General features: G+C 29.3%; 1 protein-coding gene across 2 annotated transcripts in view; it reads left to right on the forward strand.

Moving 5' to 3' along the window:
• Positions 1-6,325, forward strand: part of Sin3A (SIN3 transcription regulator family member A) — an 18,712-nt gene that overhangs the window by 9,743 nt on the left and 2,644 nt on the right. The window lies entirely within an intron of this gene.

Here is a 6,325-nt window from a genome sequence, read left to right on the forward strand (position 1 = left end):
CACACACACACACACACACACACACACACACACACACACACACACACACAATACTCACATACATATACCAGATTTTATGAGATAATCGTTTTAATGTACGAAGCAGGATGATTATATTTTGCTGAATTATTTACACTTTATGCGTATCATTATGATATTCGTGTTAGTCCCATATATCATCAGTATCGACCATCAAACTTCTGTACATTTATCCAATGGTGCAACTAATATATATAAATATATATTTTTTTCATACATATACAAAATGGCACACAAATAAGTCCACATACTTAATACGTTTTATAATTATTAGGAATTTATATATAAAAGAAGCTTACACTAAACTTTTTTTTTTCCAAATTAACTGTATGGTACTGTAAATTACATGAAATTTTCTGACTGTCATTACATCACATCTTTTTTTCTGTAAATGCAAATGTTTTCCTTTAATCTAAATGCTTTAAGTTATTAACGATGTGCAAAATATTGCAAACACTGTTAATACATAATGAATATATGTTATGTTTTCTTTATTTTGTTTGTCTTTTATTTAATTTTATATTACAGAGACGTTAGAGTGAGAAAAATTAATGGAAGCAATGAAAGAAACAAAGTAAAAAAACAATTTTCTTCTTAATTGTCAATGTTATAATATAAATAATAAGTTACAAACAAGTTTGCTATTTTTACTTTATCTTCTTTTCCATGTTACATCAAGGAAATATAAAAATTAACTTTAATATGTAAAATTGTGCAATATTTATTATTTTAATATATAATAAAAACATACTTTGTATTTGGAATATTTAAATATGTATTGAATTTTTCTGAAATAGACGAAGGAAACAAGTTTTGTATAAATCAGTATAATTCTTTAATCTTTGTTTATCATTATGTTAAATAAATTTTATGTTAAAGTATAAATTTCTCTTTACATCTAATGCAATATAATAATAACGTTAACTGATTTGCTGGATTGAATATAGAAAATTTCATCTTTATGGTACTACGTATAACATTTATCTTTTCATTGTTACGCATTCATTTAATGACGAATAAGAATCAGTATAGTTATCAAATAACATGATGAGAGATGATCAATTATTATAAAACAATGGCAAAAATTGTTTAAAACAAAAGGAAGAATTAGCATAAATTTTACAAAATCATCCTAACAGTGCCATAATGAATGTAAACTAATAATTACAAATGAACAATTTAGATACCTTTTTTTAGATTGAATATGTACGTTCCTCTATCTAGTTACATATTTCTTAAAAAAAAAATGTAAATATATATAACATGTGATGTATGCATGTATATACATCTTATATCGCATAAGTATATAAAATATTTTTTATGTGTTCTGTGAAAAGTTAAAACTAAATCTAGTTAAATAACAATAAATGTACATATTTGATTTTTATTGTCAAGAATAGCTTGTAAGGATATACAGTATGCATTTCATGAACTATGAAGGAAAATTTTAATAAAAATAATTTCCATTAATTGTAAAAAGTTCGTTTTTTTTTTTTTTTTTTAGTATTTGCATTTTAATTAGGCAGAAAAATGTAAAATATACTTCAAATGTATAATTCTTTTGAATTATAATGTAATATGGGTAATTATTGTAAAATTATTTTAATAATAAAAATACAAGTTCAATTTCTATCAATACGATATCATCGAAAAAGATTGATTTGAATAATGTATAACGAAAACGTTTTTATAACGAAAAGTAAACTGAAATTTTAAAATAAATTGCGAAAATATTCTTACTAATCCTAGCTAATATTTTACTGTATTACTAAATAGATGTTACATGCTCGTATGTTTTATGCTCGTATATACAATTTGTACAAACAATACAAAGTTTTTAATTTGTATAAATTTTCTGTTATACTTGAATGTGCACATATAAATAAATTCCTGTTGTTTTTATTTAATCTACACATGGTTTTTCTTGACAATATTTCAAAACTTGTACTTATCTTTTAAATCGAAGAAGTTTATTTTCTCTCGGCATGTAACTATTTAGATATAAATTACAGGTACATATTATTTAAAAGAAAGGTATCTACCTATTTAATAAGTGAGAATAATGTCGTATGTACAAATAAAATATTAATTTATATCATAACACATTTGATATTAGTCAATTCTTAAAATTTCTGTTATTTTTTTATCGTATTATACTAGATATATATATATAAAAATTAGTTTTACTATATATAAGAAGAAAGATAAAACTAGATTTTGAAGTATGTAAATATTTAAAACCAATTTGTATATACATTTTAATACGCTCACGCGTATGCAACTTGAAATAGCTAATATATAAGTAAAAAAAATAGTTGACGATTAAGTTTCATGTTTGACAAACTCTTGCTATTATATTATTATTATAAAATTAGTGAAATCTTTGGAGAGGCAAATCTACGCACGCGCGCGCAGACGCGCACGCACACACACACACACACACACACACACACACACACACACACACATCCACATCATTCATAGATTTATTTCAACGGATTATTTTTAAACATGATTACACGTTTCGTATTTTTTATTGGTTTTCCGAGGGGGAAAAAAAAAAGAGAACTGATTTTTAAAGTAATTCTGAAAGATGGACAGTTAAATGTTTGCATGGGGAAAAATGACGAGCGATGCGCTAATAAAATTCCTATGTAATATCTTAGACAAAAATACGAATATGTCGGAGAAACATCGAAACTTGTATGGCTTGTACACTCGTTTAGCTATTCGACCTGCTAAATGAATAATTCAAAACTGTTTTCTACACGAGAGAATGATTTCGTAGCCACATCGCTAATATAGAAGGGTTTATGCGCATTTGCTCCATACGAGGGCACAGCGTGTCATGCTACGTTTCAAGACCCCAAAGTATGTTACAGGATCAGCTGTAGTACGATGCACTATGCCTTTGTATGAATCAAGTATGCATTGGTTTTAGCTAACGAGGCAACGAGGTATGACAAGAGACTACTATGTGGCGTGGAGCTGAGTGTGTTTTTAGCTCAACTGTTGCGTCCTTCATCAAACACATGTATATACGTAATATACTTTGCTACGTGTACATATAAATGATATATAGATAGTAAAGCAGGGAGATACTACGCACTGTATTATTATACGATGTATATAGAAAGTCAGTTGTAATTTTGCATCAATTCTGTAATAATGTTTGATAAACGCGACAGTATGAAGTATTAATATCCCGCAGTATTTGTCATTTTACCAAAAGTTTCACATTTTTCAATTTTTGTTTTAACTTGTGCTGAAATAATTTGCCGCTCTTAATATGATATCTATTTTTATATTTAGAAATATGTGCATTTTAGATTAGATTTTATTTTATTCCTAATTATTTTTATTTCATATTCTTTTTGAGCGAATTTATACACAGTATGGGGGTTATTGTATTGACAATTTTTTATTGGTATAACATTTTTTTTCTAATGAGGATCTTTGTACATATTACAAGCATACATTCTTCAATGATACATACATCGCACAGTTTCAATAGCATGTAGTTTCATATTTACTTTTTTTTCTAAATTAGGATATTTAGCAAGTGCAATCACGGAATTAAAAAAACAGAATTTTTTCACATGCATTTTAACATTCATCATACACATGTACGCGCGCGCGCGCGCGCGCATACGCACACATACACACAAAATCATTAAAATGATTATATTCAACATACAAACGTGATTACGAGTTCGTATTTTTATTTTCTAAAATCGATTATTATTTGTACACTTGCGCGCATGCGCGCGCAAACACATCCAACATAATCACACAGTCCGATCCACTTGATCTACTGAGTAAATGCGACAGATCAGCTTGTAAAGTTTTTTTGATCGATTGGTTAACGGAGCATTTGCAGCATTAATTAAATCGCATCCTCCATCTTTTTCTATTTTTTTTTTTTTTTTCCCCCCCCGCATCGACATGCAATCTCTTTATATAAACATTAATCTACTTACATTGTTAATCAAGATTTATTGTCCCAAATCTTAAACCAAACAGTTATTTATTGGCGTTATAAATTGCGGTCGTACAAAGATATTGTGTAAGTCTTTTTTGCATAATTTTTTATTTGTAGAATATACAAAAGAGCAATTATGAGAACTAAGATGACGAGAAATAGTACACGTTAATTAGCACACGTAATTTATCACTGTAAAATTATACCAATTATCGTTAGCTGTTTTCATCGAAAATATAACAGAAAGAGAAGATACACTTGTTACAATGCGATACAATAAATTTCACGTATAATTTTTTATTATTATTATCATCATCGCCGTGTTTTGCTATATACTACCATTACTGAAAATCTGAAATATACGAGCATGCTATAGATTTTCAATTATAGTTGCAATGAATAACAGAATTTTAGACAGCCTATACAACATGAACAAAGTATTCATTTGGCATCCATGTGCATAATACTCGCGTAATGGATTTGATAAACGAGTGCAGCTCCATTATACTTTATAAGCTTATTTTCGTCGTCGTACATATTGTATTTTCATGAAAAGTGGTAGATCGCGCGTTATTTGAAAGATTAATACTTGGCAAATATGATATCAAGATTTCGAATCGATTCGATATTATTTAGTAAGCGAGCAATTAAAATTCACTGCAGTCTTTTAAAGCTTCTGAATACGATAGTACGCTTAACGAATAACATCGTACTTACATACGAAGAAAAAAAATAGCGGTGTGCGAACGCGAATGATGATTATCTGGACGATTAAGTCGACGGTCTTGAAGCTCACATCTCTCTCTCTCTCTCTCTCTCTCTCTCTCTCTCTCTCTCTCTCTCTCTCTCTTTTTTCATTTACATACTCGCATCCTATTTTCTATATGTACCTATCTCGTCGGTTTTTTTCTCGTCATCATTCTTATTTTTTCTTCATAGCGTTCATCAATCGATAACCCGTTCCATTTCGTTAGCTGCATTTATTCTATCTATATATACAACTATAAAATAAACCACACCAATTTCATCAATCATCGATACTAATTGCGACAAGTATCTCATCCATCTCCGTTCGCACTGATCCACGATAATGAACCACTCGCGCTCACAGTTCAAAATGGCGTTCGTCCGAGCTTAATGTGAGAAGTATAATAGCTAGTAGAAACGGAGAAAGGCAACTCGCGAAGCTTGGCAACTGCGTCTCCGTTCTTTACGACAATCGCGTCCAGCAACCTGCGCCGATGTACACCACTTGCTCCAATGGCGTATGCGCAGCAATTTCGATTTACCCGCACCCGCCTATAGACGCACGCGCGCGCGACACACACACAATTTACTCCTCCCTATACAGACGTACGATCGATATTTATTATTGACACCTATTTCTTTCCGACTATCCTATAATGAGAACAAATAAACGATATGGTCGAAAATGTTGCGGCTATTTAGATTTTTAACGCACGACACGCAGCACATATATACACATGTACGCACATACATATATATGTATATATCACGGGGTACAGAGACTTATCTTTCTCTCGCACATATTACATACATATTTGATGAAAAAGCAGTGTCTTAAATATATATATATATATATGTATATATATATATATATATATTTATGTATGTAATTGTATTGTGTACATAAAAGGAATGTGCATATAGTAAGAAATAACAATATTGTATAGAAGAGAGATATTGAAATACATGTACGATTTTAAATATTATTGTCTGATATCATTTTTTTATACACCACTAAAAATTTTTATTACTTCCAAATATTTATTTCTTTATACCAAGTTTTTACCCGCGTCTGGTATAAATTTTGTTTCTCAAACGCGTTTGAAAATGCAATAGTTGAAAAATTCAAAGGCGTTTTGGCTCAAAATTGTTTTGGAGATTGTGTCTTTGAAAAGCTCTTCCTTATTATAAATTAAAAGTTATTAAAAGTTACTAAAAGTTTATTTAATCTATTTTCTTCTATTTTCTCTTTTCTAAAATTTTTATTACGTATCATGTACCGATTATTGAGAATAATATATCTCTTTTCTACTATATTTACACAATTTACAGTAATATCACTGTTGAAATACTAAAATATTCCATGAAAATTATAATTGAATCTTCTCACATTGATTGTCTTATTTCGACGAAGTCGTTACGTGTTGGAATTTTTTTTGTTTTCAATTTATAGAGCTATGTATCAATTGAACTACTAAATTTTTACGACAGAAAGTAACTTATAAATTTTATATTCTATTTATACGTCTGCATCGCACTCCCCTCCCCTCCCCTCCC

This window comes from Cyphomyrmex costatus, unplaced genomic scaffold (genome assembly GCF_001594065.2).
Source record: "Cyphomyrmex costatus isolate MS0001 unplaced genomic scaffold, Ccosl1.0 scaffold8, whole genome shotgun sequence".
Classification (NCBI taxonomy): domain Eukaryota; kingdom Metazoa; phylum Arthropoda; class Insecta; order Hymenoptera; family Formicidae; genus Cyphomyrmex; species Cyphomyrmex costatus.